Source organism: Macrobrachium nipponense, chromosome 32 (assembly GCF_015104395.2).
Source record: "Macrobrachium nipponense isolate FS-2020 chromosome 32, ASM1510439v2, whole genome shotgun sequence".
NCBI lineage: Eukaryota > Metazoa > Arthropoda > Malacostraca > Decapoda > Palaemonidae > Macrobrachium > Macrobrachium nipponense.
The window spans coordinates 45,435,199-45,451,357 of NC_061094.1; positions in this window are offsets into that span (position 1 = coordinate 45,435,199).

The window sequence follows — 16,159 nt, forward strand, 5'->3', positions numbered from 1 at the left end:
ACACGAAGATGGTCACTAATAGGTGTGTATAAAATACACTTACATACGTAAAAATATTCTATATATGTGGAATATAAACTTCACTGATATGTATATTTACACTAATGTAATCTTACGCGACTTTTCAAACTTCCGGCTACATTACTATAATGGGGAAAATTCGTATTTCTTCGTGTCTTAGAAAATTCAGTTCGTAGACTATATGACAGTGTCCTTGTAAATCATAAAAATCACGTAACAAATACCTATTTTAACACTTAATATTTTATATTCAAGTTAATATCCATTGACTCATGCTACCATTTACAAGCATGACAAGCTAAGAATATATTTATGAACGGTTGATTGATTGATTAATGGACGCGAGTAAGAAGTATTTTTTTTTACACTGGATGAAGAATTATTCACATGGATTCCACGCTTGTGCAATTTATCAGAAGTGCAAATAGATGACTGTCATTCACAATCTATCACAGGAACCATTGCAGAAGAAGAAGAAGAAGAAGGAGAAGAAGAAGAAGAAGAAGAGAGAGAGAGAGAGGCATCTCCTCTGGACAAGTAAATGCCCGGACACATTCAAAATGTCTGTCGTGAGTGCGTATGTCAATAGAGCCTTCACACACAGCTCATCATGGAGAGACATACATAACGAACTTCATCGAATTCGTCAACTGCTATCAAACAACGGCTATGCAGATCAAATGATCGGAGCAGCAATAAAAAAGAAAATGGACGAATTTTACCAACCCAACACGACGACGAAAAACGAGGAGAACTTGATTATTTACCATTGTGTAAATTATGGGTCTGCATACAAGGAGGATTGCTGCACACTACGCGGGATAATAAACAGAGGCGTAACCCCAAAAGCCACTTACCAAAAAATAAGCCTCAGGATATACAGTAAGCCCAACCTTGTAGCAGCCTTAATAATGAAGAACAGCACCGCTCCGGGGGGACCGAAGGAGATGTGCACGAAAGTAGTTTACAAATTTACTTGTCCAGAGGAGATGTGTCAATCTCACAGCCAAAACTACATCGGGCACACTACAACGACCCTTCGGAGACGTCTGCTGGCTCACAGAAATCAAGGGGCCATCCATCAACATTACATAGATGTTCACGACAGGAAGCCATCTCTACAAGAGCTTATAGAAGGCACCCATTTCGTGCACAGAGAAGACAACTATGGTCGTCTCTTAATAACCGAATCGGTGAGCATCGTTATTCAGAAGCGGACCTTGAACGTCCAACAAGAATCGGACCACATACTCCCCTCCAGCAGGAGAAGGAATACGAAAGCCAACAGGGCCATGACAGCACGCCCCAACCCACCGAGAACATCGCGCCCCTTAGAAGACACGAGAGGACCCAGCGAGAGCCAAGTAATATCCTTGCTCAGGTCGTTGAGACCTCGCCCAACACGAATCTGCAGCCGTTAACCAACGTAGACCATTAGGACACACACACACACACACACACGCTCACTCACTCACTCAAATTTAAGTTATACACATTTATGTATAAAAAGAAATTATGACTTGTACCTTTAAGCATACTATAAAATATTTCGTTTTATTCCTGTATTTAGATTTCTATATTCATTTTTATTCTTGTATGCAATTTTGTAATTTTTTATCTAAAACCAACATGTAACATATTAAATTTTAAACATACATTTAAGGAAACACTAGCACATACATTGTATTTGAATATCTATTTAACTACTGTTTAAACTTTCACTTTTATTGTCACAGTACATGTACTTATGTTCTTTGTATCCAAAACAACGCCCTTAAGCTGTTAATCCCTAGACTAACCAGTACCCATACCTCAAGGTCATACTTCCCACCACGATTGAAATAAATAGGCCGAAAGGCCCAGATTGTAAGTCAGTAGTCGCTGATAATGCCATAAGGCGAAACCGCTGTCGCGACAAAATTCAATAAATGGAAGAAGGAAGTCTGCGTATTTTTCACCAGAAATTGACGAACGAGAATCGGAAAAAACTTCGTCGGTATGAAGATACCTGCAAGAAACTTATTGATGCCACTAAAGAAATTGCTTTTAACGAAAATTGCATATATATATATATATATATATATATATATATATATATATATATATATATATATATATACATACATATACATATATATCATATATATATATGTATATATATATATATATATATATATATATATATATATATATATATATATATATATATATATATATATATATATATATATATATATATATATATATATATATATATATATATATATATATATATATATATATATATATATATATATGAATGTTTTTTTATTGTAATACAACGGTATAATATGAAGATAAAAGACCCATAAGACACGATTGTAACGTTGCAACCTTATATTTCGAGCACTTCCTTCTGTGCTCCTGATCACTGGTAAAATATGGACATAGGATGTTTAACAAGAGTATATATACAAAAACATATGTAGGTCTCTGTTGGTGACCCAGGAAGGGTGGAAATTGAACTATTCCCTGGTGATTTCTGGGCTCATTAATTCTCGGCTGGCGACTCGTCCGGTGGTCGGATGTTCTCCAAGCTCCCTGAGGAATAGATCATGGTCGGGTGCAACCTATTCCTCAGGGGGCTTAGAATATGTTCAAATGGGTACGTAGAAAAAGAATTCAACACGATCCGCCAACACCTAATACAACTGCTTTACCCACCATACATTATCAAGAAGACTATAAATAAAGCGAATACAATATACTATAGAAGTCCCACTCACAATAGACAAATAGACTTCAGCAATAAAATAAAAATTCCATGCGATGAAAACATCCAAAAGGCCACGGAACACCTCAGATCTAATAATCCATTTATTTTCCATTATTCCAAATTCATCGGCAGTTCGCTCATTAACGTATACCTAAATAAATGAGGAGAAGAAGCCGGAGTTTACTAAATACCGTGTAGCAATTGTGATGAGATTTTCGTTGGGGAAACCGGTAGATCCATCTCGCAAAGATTAGCTGAACACAAAAGATCAGTGTGATATGCATCAGAAAACGAGGATTTTCCTACATATTAGGGATAAAGGCCATACTATTAACTGGAGTGGGGCGGAGCTGATTTTCAAAAGTACCTGCCCGTACAAAAGGAGAATACTGGAATCTGCTATCATCAATTAAACCAACAATATGAACCTGTCAGGAGGACATTGGAGATCGGACGGACATCGACGAACTAATCCTTAGGCCGCTCCTCAAGCAGGTGTCCAAGAACATCCGACCACCGGACAAGTCGCCAGCCGGGAGTTAAAAGGTCTGTCTACACAAGCGGTCCTGATCGGCGTGTTCCGGGGTTGACAAGCAAATTCTGGTGGGCTTACCTGTGAATGTTGTCCACACGGGTGAGGTGGGCGTTCCCAACGATGCCAGTAGTATGTTCAGTGTGGTACGATAAGCATGGTGTCTACCGCAAAGAAGAATATATTGTGTAGCATGATAATTGCTTTGTGTGTGATGAAAAAGAAGAAGAGAATATGGTGCAAAGAATGGCTCAGTAAAAGAAATGTATATGTTTAACGTACGTCTGCCAGGGTCGAAGCTCAAGCCATCGGGCACCACCATGGTGATTTTGCAATAAGACCCATCGGGCAATTTGACGGTTTGCCCGTCAAGTGTGCCCGTTAGAGGAGAGGTCTGCCGATCAGGCCAGGTCGTGTGGACAGGCCTTTAATGAGGCCAGAAATCACCAGGAAATAGTTCAATTTCCACCCTTCATGGGTCACCAACAGAGATCTACTGCCACACCTAAATATATTTTTGTATTTATACTCTTGTTAGACATCCTATGTCCATATTTTACCAGTGATCAGGAGCACAGAAGAAAGGGCTTGAAATATAAGGTAACAACATTAAAATCGCGTTTTATGGGCCTTTTATCTTCAAATATATATATTTGCTGTGGTGGGGTGGGTTAAAGCTTCACTATCGTCCTGGATTTGTTTGGTATCGAGGGTTCGCGCCCGGGAGCCGACAATTCTCTTATCGCCTAAAAAATTCCCCGTCAGTTAAGCATATATAATAATATATTAATTCCGAGGTAGAGCGAATTAGATATTAAAGGACATTTGTAGCTCGATGTATGTATATGAATCAAGGTAATGTGATATGACTCATATATATATACATATATGCATATAATACAAACACACACACACACACACACACACACCACACACACACATATATATATATATATATATATATATATATATATATATATATATATATATATATATATATATATATATATATATATATATATATATATGCTTAAAAATCACAGTAGATGCACGTGACTTCATTATATAAGCGAATACCAAAAGGAAAATGATGGTCAGAAAACCAAGCGCTTTTTTTTGTCTTAACTAAGACATTCTCTTGGTAAAGATGAAAGAGATTGGATTTCTGGCTATCATTTTCATGTGATATTCGCTTATGTATATATATATATATATATATATATATATATATATATATATATCTTATATATGCATACAGGTCAGGAGAAGGGTGAAATGAAATGACTTGAACGGAGCGCTTTCATGTATTTCTACACTTCATCAGGGTTCAGGTTCAAGTGCCAAGAAAACAAAAACAGAGTCACAAGAAGACTTCGTGGCAAGACAGATGATGCTAAAAACCAAAAAACGCCAACAACTACCAAACAGTCCTAATCCTTAATAGCCTACTTGTTTTAAAATACCCTTCATTAAAATGTCATCAACTTTGTATAAACCTAGGTTGATATTGAATAACTTATCACAGACTTGTTTAATTGTACAGGATTCTATTAAATTTCTTTTCACTAAATCTTTGCAAAACATAATTTCCTTGGAGTTTGTCCAGTTAATAACATGATTACTATTACTCATGTGTACAAATAATGCATTTAACATATTTCCAGTTCTTACATTATATTTGTGTTGTTTTAATCGAACTGCCAGTGTCTTTCCCCTTTGTCCGACATAGGTTTTATTACAATTTATACACGGAATTTTTTAAATACTTCTTGTTCCATTTCCAGGTGAATTTCTAATCAGCAAGTTTCTAACAGTTTTGATCTCAACATTAATACCAAGTGGCTTGACTTGTCTCGGGGTGTTATTAAAGCAAGCAAAAAAAGGAAGCACTAAAAGATTTTTGTTTTCGAACTTTTCCATTTTTGTCAATCCGTATAACAGGTAATATGTCACATGCATTATTTGCACACATGAATAATAGTAATCATGGCATTAACTGAACAGACTCTAGGGAAATTATGTTTTGCAAACCTTTAGTGAAAAGAAATTTAATATAATCCTGCATAATTAAATAAGACTGTGATAATTTATCAAATATCAGCCTAGGTTTATACACAGTTCATGAAGTTTTAACGAGGGAAATTTTGAAACAAGTAGGCTATAAAGCATTAGGACTATTTTTTTTAGCATCATCTGTCTTGCCACGAAGTCTTCTTGTGACTCTGTATTTGTTTTCTTGGCAATTGTACCCGAATCCTGATGAGGCTTAGAAATACATGCAAGCGCTCCGTTCAAGTCATTTCTTTTCACCCTTCTCCTGGCTGTATGAATATATGATCATCACACGTCTACAGTGATTTGTTGCAATATATATATATGTGTGTGTGTGTGTGTTTGTATGTATGTATGTATGTATGTATGTAAATTATATATATATATATATATATATATATTATATATATATATATATATATATCTATATATATATCTATATATATAATATATTATATATATAATAATATATATATATATTTATATATATATATATATATATATCTATATACTATAATCTATATCTATATCTATATACATATATATATCTATCTATATCTAATATCTATTTATCTATATTTATATTCTATATCTTATATATTTATTTATATATATTTATATATATTTAATATATATATATATATATATATATATATATATATATATATATATAATATTTAATGTATATACATAGGAATATTATTACATAAGTTTGACTCAGTTTTAGTGTCATGTAAAGAGCTGAAAATGATAAGGTCCTTTCAATATTCCTGCAACCAAACAATATACCTGTCACCAAATCATAAAGAATTTTTATTGCACAAGTCTATATAAATAAATTTAATTTGGACATATAAAATATACGTATATATAATTTATTATTATATATATATATATATTATAAAAAAATATATATTACATTAATATATTTTTATTATATTATAATATATATATATATAATAATATTATATATATATATATATATATATATATATATATATATATATTAATATATATAATATATAGATATATATATATATTATATTTATATATACATATAATATGTGTGGTGTAATTGTTATATATATTATATTAAAAATTTATTTAATCTATATATATATATACATATATATACATATTTATATATATTCTATTATTATATATTAATATACCCTAAATGATACATCTATATATATATATATATATATATATATTTATAGATATATATATATAATATATTATGTATATATATGATATATATATATATATATATATATTCTAATATATATAATATATATAATTTATATATTTTATGTATGTTATATATGTATATTATATATATGTATGTGTTTATTACTATATGTTATATATATATGCTATATATATTCTATATATCTATATACATATTATCATCTCTATGTATATATATATATATATCTATATATATATACTATATATACTATATATTAATTGTATTGTGTATATTGTAGTATATATTTTGTGTATATATAATATATATATATTTATATATTAAATATTATATGGTCTGTATGTATCTATATATATATATATATCTATATCTATCTATATATCATCATATATACATATATATATCATATCTATATATCCTATATATATATATCTTTATCTTATCTATATATAATTATATAATATATAATATAATATTTATCTATATAATATATATATTATCTATTGACTATATATATATAATATCTTATTATTAATTATTAAATGATATATATATATCTATCTATCTTCTTCTCATATATATATATCTATAATATATATAGGTCATATATAATCTTATGCTATCTATATATCATATATATTCTATATTCTAATTATATATGATATATACTATATATATCTAATGTATATCATAATTAGTTATATTTCTAGTATATATATTTCTATATTAACTATTATTCTATAATATATTAAAATATCTTATATATATCTTATATTATAAATATAATATATGTCGATATCATATGTTCTCTATATCTATCATATCTATCTATCTCTCTATATTCCTCTACCTGTCTATATGTATCTCTATATCGAATATTATATTATATCATCTTATTGTCTATGTATATATCTGTATGTGTGCTATATGTGTAATCTATATATATTATCTCTATAATATCTCTCTATCTCTACATCTCTCCCTACATTTCTCTCTATATATCTATATGTCTATCTTCTATCCAATATATATATCTAATATATATAAATATATATGATGTATATGTGTCTATACTTATGTAATCTGTGTCTATGTATGTTCATTATATGTGTCCATATTATCTAATATACTCTCTGTATGTATTGTAAATATCTATACTCTTTTCTCTAACTATATTATTTCTATATATGTATTCTTGTACATATATTCCTGTATCTTGTCCTCTATCTGTCGGTTGTATCTACATATATGTGTATCTAATATTATCTCTAATTATCTATACTATATCTATATTCTATATGTATGTGATATATATGTTCTATCTCATATGTATCCATATATATATCTAAATATCTATTATTTATATACATATATATTTATATCTCTGTATAGTATATATCTGTATCTTATATATCTGTCTGGTATATCTTAATGTGTATCTCTGTATGTAATATATGTAGTCATCCTCTATTGATATATTATATAATATTCTATCTCTTAAACATTCTATATACATATTCTTGTCATAGATCTGTATATATATATATATATCTCTATATTCTGTCTGTCTCTATGTGTATACTATTATGTCTATCTGTTTGTCTATCTATATATATATATAACTATTCCTCTATCTCTTTCTATTAATAACTCTATATTTGTATGTAATGTATAGATGTATTATCTCTCTATATCTACTATCTATACTAGACTCTCTTTATATCTCTAGGATATAATATCTGATATGTTGTTATACGTTCATGTGTTTATATATATTATATGGTATATATTATATTCTAATCTGCTATATGTATCTATCCTGTAGTGTATATATATGTGTATAAATAATGTATTCGCTGTATATATACTCCAATATATATCTCTCATCTAATCTATATTATATCTATCTCCTCTATACACAATTAACACATATAATATACACATACATATCTATACCCATATACATATATATATATAATACATATACAGTATATAATCGAAATATTATTTATATTATATATAAAATCATATAATATATCTATATGATATATATATCTAATACATACATACATATATATATATATATTATTAATTATATATATAATATAGAAATATATATAGTAATATATAATATATATAATTAGGGGATATCTTTATATTATATAATTATAATATATCCACTATTATATACATACTTGATAACACTGTATTACATACATATCTATTTATATATATATATAATATTAATATTATATATATATATATTTAATATATATATACTGTGTATATTATGTATATATTATTATTTATATATATATATAATATCTGGGTATATTATATAATAATATTACCACATATATATACACATACATATATATACATATACATAATCTATCATATAACATATATATAATAATATTTCTTTATAATCAATATATATAATATATATATATACATATATATACATATACTATATAATATATATATATCTATGATAATATCTCTATAATATTGTATATATTCTATGTATATTATTTTATAATATATATAATTATATATATATATATATATTATAATATATATATATAGTTTAATATGTAAAAAATATATGTTTGTATATATATATATATATATTATAGTATATATAATAATATATATATAAATACATATAATATACACATACATTTATATATACATATACATTATATATACTATACATATATATAAATATATATTTATATAAATATTAGTTGTTGTTATGTGTAAATATATAATATTAATATATATACTATATATTATATATCTATATATATCTATATGTATTGTAGATGTATATATATATATATATATATTATCTATGGTAGTTGTTATTAATGTCATATATTCTAATATATATATTATATATATATTATTATATATATATTATATATACTATATCTATATATTATTATATATAATATATGTATTATATATGTATATGGTTATATATATGTATTTGTGTATAATATGTGTTATATAATGTATATATAGTATGTATATATATGATATATATTATTATATATAGATATATATTTATATATTTTCTATATATTATATACATATAATAGACCTACATATATATCTAAATATATATATATAATATATACATATTAGTATAATATTAATATATTAATATATATAATATCTATATATATCCATACAAATACACACACAGCATATATAATAATATATATCTATAGAATATATAATATATATATATATAATATATATAGTATATATCATATATATATATACTATAATATTATATATCTAGTTTATATATAATATGTTGTATATATTATATATCTTATCTGTATCTATATACCTATATATACTATAATATACACATATATATACCATATCCTATATCTATCCATATACATATATAATTATACATATACATATATAATAAATTATATATATATCTTATATATAAATAAATATATATATATAATATAATTTATATATCTATATTTATCTTCATATATATACATACAGTACATATATATATCATATATATGTATATATATGACATAGTACACATATATACCATACATTATATACACATATACCATTACATGTATATTTATATATATATATATATATCTATAATAATATATAATATATATATATGTAATTACTATATATATTATATATATTAACAAACATATATATACACATCCATATATCATTACATATACATAATATATAACATAAATTTAAAAAAAACATATAATATAAATATAATATTTAATATAAATATTATATTATTTTATATATATATATATATAACTATATAGTTACATATATAAATAAATAGAGATATATAATATATATATATAGTATATCTTATATATACACATATCTACATACATATATACACATATATACATCCATCCTATATTCTAGGTTTATATATCATATATATATGTATCTAAAAAAAAAAAAATTAATATTTTAAAAAAAATGATAACATTAAATTAAAAAATTATATATCTATAGTATATGATACTATCTATATACACATACATATATATACAATTATACATATATATACCTAATAACTATATAATTAAATATAGTTATTTATAAATAAATAATATATTTATTATATAATAATATATACTTTATAATCTATACATCATATAATACATACATATATATATATATATATATATATAATGTTAATATATATATATATATAATATTACTATATATTATATTTATTTATATATGATATACTATATTCGATATATATATAGTATATATATATATGTATATAGATTATGTATATATAGTATATATATATATATTATATATACTATATATATATTGTTTATAATTATTGTATATATCATTATATATACACATATATATACACATACATATTATAGACCTATAACATTAATTATGATACATATACATATATATAAATATAATATTTCTATAAATAATATATCTTTATATATATATATATATCTATATTATCTAAACTATATATATAATATAACTATATATATATATATATATATCATTATATATTTATTATAATAGTTCGTTATAGTTATATATATATTCTCTATATTCTTATATATCTATATATTATCTATATATATATATGTAATGTGTGGATAAATACTATATAAGTATAATTGTATAATATCTCAAATATATATATATATTCTATCTATATTATCTATTTATATATGTATATGGTATTGTGGTGTATATTATAATATATATCTATATATATATATATATCTATATATATATATAACGTATATTTATTTATATGTCACTAAATTATATTTATATAAACTTGTGCAATAAAAATTCTTTATGATTTGGTCACAGGTATGTTGTTTGGTGACAGGAATATTGAAAGAACCTTATCATTTTCAGCTCTTTACATGACACTAAACTGAGTCAAACTTATGTATAATTCCTATGTATTATACATTATATATATATATAATATATATATATATATATATATATATATATATATATATATATATATATATATATAGTATATATATATATAATTATATAAATATATATATATAATATCTATCAATATATATAGATATAGATATAAATATAGATTAGATTTAATATATAGATATATATATGTATATGTATATATATGATATGGTATATATATGTACTATGTATATATATATATATATATTATATCTATATCTATATACTATATATATCTATAATAAATATATCTATATATATATATCTCTATATATATATATCATATATGTATATATATTTATATAGATGTATACTATATATATTATATATATATATATATATATCTATATATATATATTGAAGCAGATTCCCGAAAGCTCTCAATAAAATTTTCGAGTTTTTCATAGATAGTGACCCCCAAGGGTATTGGGGGGTCGTTATGTAGAACTAATATTTCTTTGGGGGTATTATCTTTATGATATTTACAGGCTTTTGTTTAGGTTTTTTATGGTAATCCGCAACGGACTTATACTAATTACGCAGCAAAGTTGGATACATACCGGTTTAAAACTCCTTTGGGTCACTATCCAGGAACGATCTGATATAGTAACCATACATAATTGTGGATTCTTTTCTCCAATTCAAAACTCATGATACTCTCAGTACTTTTTTTTAATACAAGTTTTTTTGTATCGATCGCGAATTTCATTAATTTCTCCAAGACTTGGATTGTTTCTTATTTCATGAGAAGTCTTTGAACCAACCTTCCCTAATGGCTTGCTGTAATGTCTTTGAACCATCCTTTCTTAATGGCTTGCTGTAATAGGTCTTTGAACCATCCTTCCCTAATGGATTGCTGTAATGTCTTTGAACCATCCTTTCCTAATAGATTGCTGTAATAGTAAGTTTTTGAATCAGCCTTCCCAAGTTGATTGCTGTAATGTCTTTGAACCATCCTTTCCTAATAGATTGCTGTAATAGTAAGTTTTTGAACCATCCTTCCCTAATGGCTTGATGTAATAGGTCTTTGAACCATTCTTCCCTAATGGGTTGCTGTAATAAGTCTTTGAATTAACCTTCACAAGTGGATTGCTGTAATAATGAGTCTTTGAACCAGCCTTCCTTAATGGCTTGCTTTAATAGGTCTTTGAACCATCCCTCCCAAGTGGATCGCTGTAATATGCCCTCAGACGCATCAGATTCTAATATAATTGGGCGTATGTGTACCGGGAACTTAGAGTCTTCTTGGTGTAATTATTTCTTCATTTTGCTGAATCTGAGGACCGGTTCTTGATTGCCAGCCTACTAGACCACAAAATATTGATTTCTGTTATGAATTTTTTTTAATATTATTCAATTTTTGCCGTTGACAATGATTGCTATAAGGTGTTTTCCTAGCAATGCGCTTTTTGCAGTTGCTTTTGATTGCATATCAGTGCCAGCTGCAAAACTACACTCTACTTAAATAGCATTTTACTTTTGTTATATTATGTACGCCACGAATAGAATAATAGAGAGAACCTTTTAACCATTTAATTATTTGGAAGACTGGTATGCAAATTATTTGCATCTTTTTTGTTTTCAAAAGATAAAAAGTATGACTGTTCTCTTTACCACCGAAGGATATGTTTCGTAACTCTTATAATGAAATAACTATGAGCTTACTTTAATAGTTTTCTTTCAGGAAGGTCGTATCTAACAAAAATTTCAAATTTGGATAAAAAACAAAATATCTTTTTTTCTCTTCAACTTTTTAGTTTACTTTATAAATGTGTAATATTTTTCTGTCGTTCATAACAGCAATATAAATTTTCTTTTATTAATTTACTCGTTTACCAACTTTTTTTTTTTAACATGACTCCTTTGAACACTTTAGGTGGAATAAAAATAACCTGACTATTTCTATTTTTATTGAGATCGTCATATATTCAGTAATATGCGTAGACGCAACGACGTAATTACAGTCACGAACGCCATAAAATATATATTCATCGTTTATTTAACATTCAACATTAATAGTGACGTAGTACTCTTGTCTTAAAGATATACGACGGAACTAGAAAACGCGCATGCGCACAAGTCTTCCCCGGGGCGCCATGACTAGATATTCACACGTATATACTCTCGCGCACGCACACGAATCGACATCGAAATTTGGACACGACAGCATCTGGCCATGGTCACCAGGGTCCCCTGGTCCTCCTTCTCGCGATCTGTATATCAAAATAATGTCCGTAGAAAAGAGATTCCGAGAAAAAACACGACGATGGAAGAAGGGAAGGACGAGGAGAGGAGAAGACATAGATTTAGCAGTGGTACTATTTGTCAGCGTGACTATTATTGGCTCATCACGAAACACTTAGGGAAGCAACACCCCCAATGTTGCAGCGCTGAAGGAAAGGGATTCGTGAGGGCCAATGACTTCCTCTCTCTCTCTCTCTCTCTCTCTCTCTCTCTCTCACTGCACACCTCTCACTCATAATGACGAGAATAACACGTATATACGAAGTCTATTTACACGCACATGCTTAACCTTTACAGTGATATGAGCAGATACTTACTTAAAACTCACTGGAATGAAAGTATGAATGTCCATATGAATGAAATCGACTTTACATGTGTAAAAGTGACGTGACTGAACGTACATAGTTAACGAGTGTCGAGTTCGCCAGGTACGAGTATACATTGTATTGCTTCCTCTTCTCTGTTATTCTTAATTACACTTCCTTCGCTTTATAGGAATTACACGGACAATAAGAAATTTAATATTTTGAAACATTCACCTATAAGAGTGTACAAGCCATGCTCTAAGATAAAAAAAAAGCCATAGCAATAATAAGATATGCGGAATTTTCTTGGTCCCTTAACGTAAAGCGAGTCCTTTCAGAAATTTCTTAACAAACCACAAGAAATGGATTTAAATAGAGTTTTATACCATTTTCCATTTGGGAAAGTTACAGAGGAGGAATGACTCTGCTAGCGATTGAGTAGTTCTCTTATTTTGATGTTTTCTGGCGAATATTGGAAAGTTATCAGAGAAGGAATCACTCTTCGTATGTAACCGAGTACTATACTTCGCGTACTTCCCGTTTTCTGTGGAATAGTCCTAACAAACCACAAGAATTGGATTTGGACAGAGATGTATACCTTTTCCAATTAGGGAAGATACAGAGAAAGAATTACTCTGAGTATTTCGCGTATTTTGCCGTTTTCTGTCGAATATTGGAAAGTTATCAGAGAAGGGAACACATTTCATTTGTAAACGAGTACCTCGCGCAGTTCCCGTTTTCTATGTTATAATCCCTCCAGCGGCGGCTCAGCTGTATTGGAAACTTCTTAGAAATGGAAATGGAATTGTCCCTTTAGCGGCTGCTGTAGGAAGGAAGCTTCTTAGAAATGTAGGCAGTGCCCCAAGTTCCGATTTCATTAAAATTTCATATAAGTCGTAAAGCCTCTATTATTTACTTGCCCAGTAAACTTCATTGGTTTGAGTCCATTTCATGGTGCAGTCTGCGAATGCATATTCAAGGAAGGGTCCCATACCAGAGATCCTTCGCAGTGACACGTTTCCCCTTATCGAACCCTTAAGGACATCGATAGGGCCATAGCCCAGGTAAAGTAACCCCTCTGGTCAATGTATAATGCAGAAGGTCGGTATAATATAAGGTATTGGTTCACTGGTATGTTGAAATTCCTCGTTGGGCCAGTGGTTTACGAACTCGCCTACCGATTCGTATTCCCGATTTCGATTCCCCGCTCTGCCAACGTGGAATCAGAGGAATTTATTTCTGGTGATTATAAATTTATTTCTTAATATAATATGGTTCGGATCCCACCATAAGCTGTAGGTCCCGTTGTTTGGTAACCAATTGGTTCCTAGCCACGTAAAAATATCTAATCCTTCGGGCCAGCCCTAGGAGAGCCGGTAATTAATCAGTTCAGTGGTCTGGTTAAGCTAAGATGTACTATAGTAGGTTCACATCAGCCGTGCATTTGATGTCTAGGCCAGTCCCTTATGAAACTCCCGATTGGCTGTTGATAGGCCAATGACAGGGCTGGAAACTCTCAGTCTCTCTCGAGAGTTCATATAGGCAGGATGTATGTTCCACCTTTCCTGAGGTATGCTTTTGAAAGACGTATCCCTCAGGAGAGGTGGAACGTAAATCCTGCCTATGTGAACTCTTGAGAGAGACTAACAGTTTCCAGCCCCGTGATTGGCTTATCAACAGCCAATCAGGAGCGTCGTAAAAGACTGGCCTAGACATCAGATGCACCGGTGATGTGAATCTACTATAGCACGTTGAGAAAACTTGGCAGTCTTGCAGTGCTACCAATTTTGCTCTTGTGTAAACAGAGAGAGAATAAATTAATGATTTGAACTTACAGGGGAATAAAATAAAGCTCTTTTGCCACCAGTGTTTTTGCGCTGCAACGCCCGCGTTGCATATTGAGCGGCCAGTTTATCTGTATCAGAAACGAAAAAATCAGAAAAGAAAGAATTGACATAAAAGTCGTATTCTTCATGAAATAATTATTTACCAATCCGAAGGACTTGTCCCCATTGTGT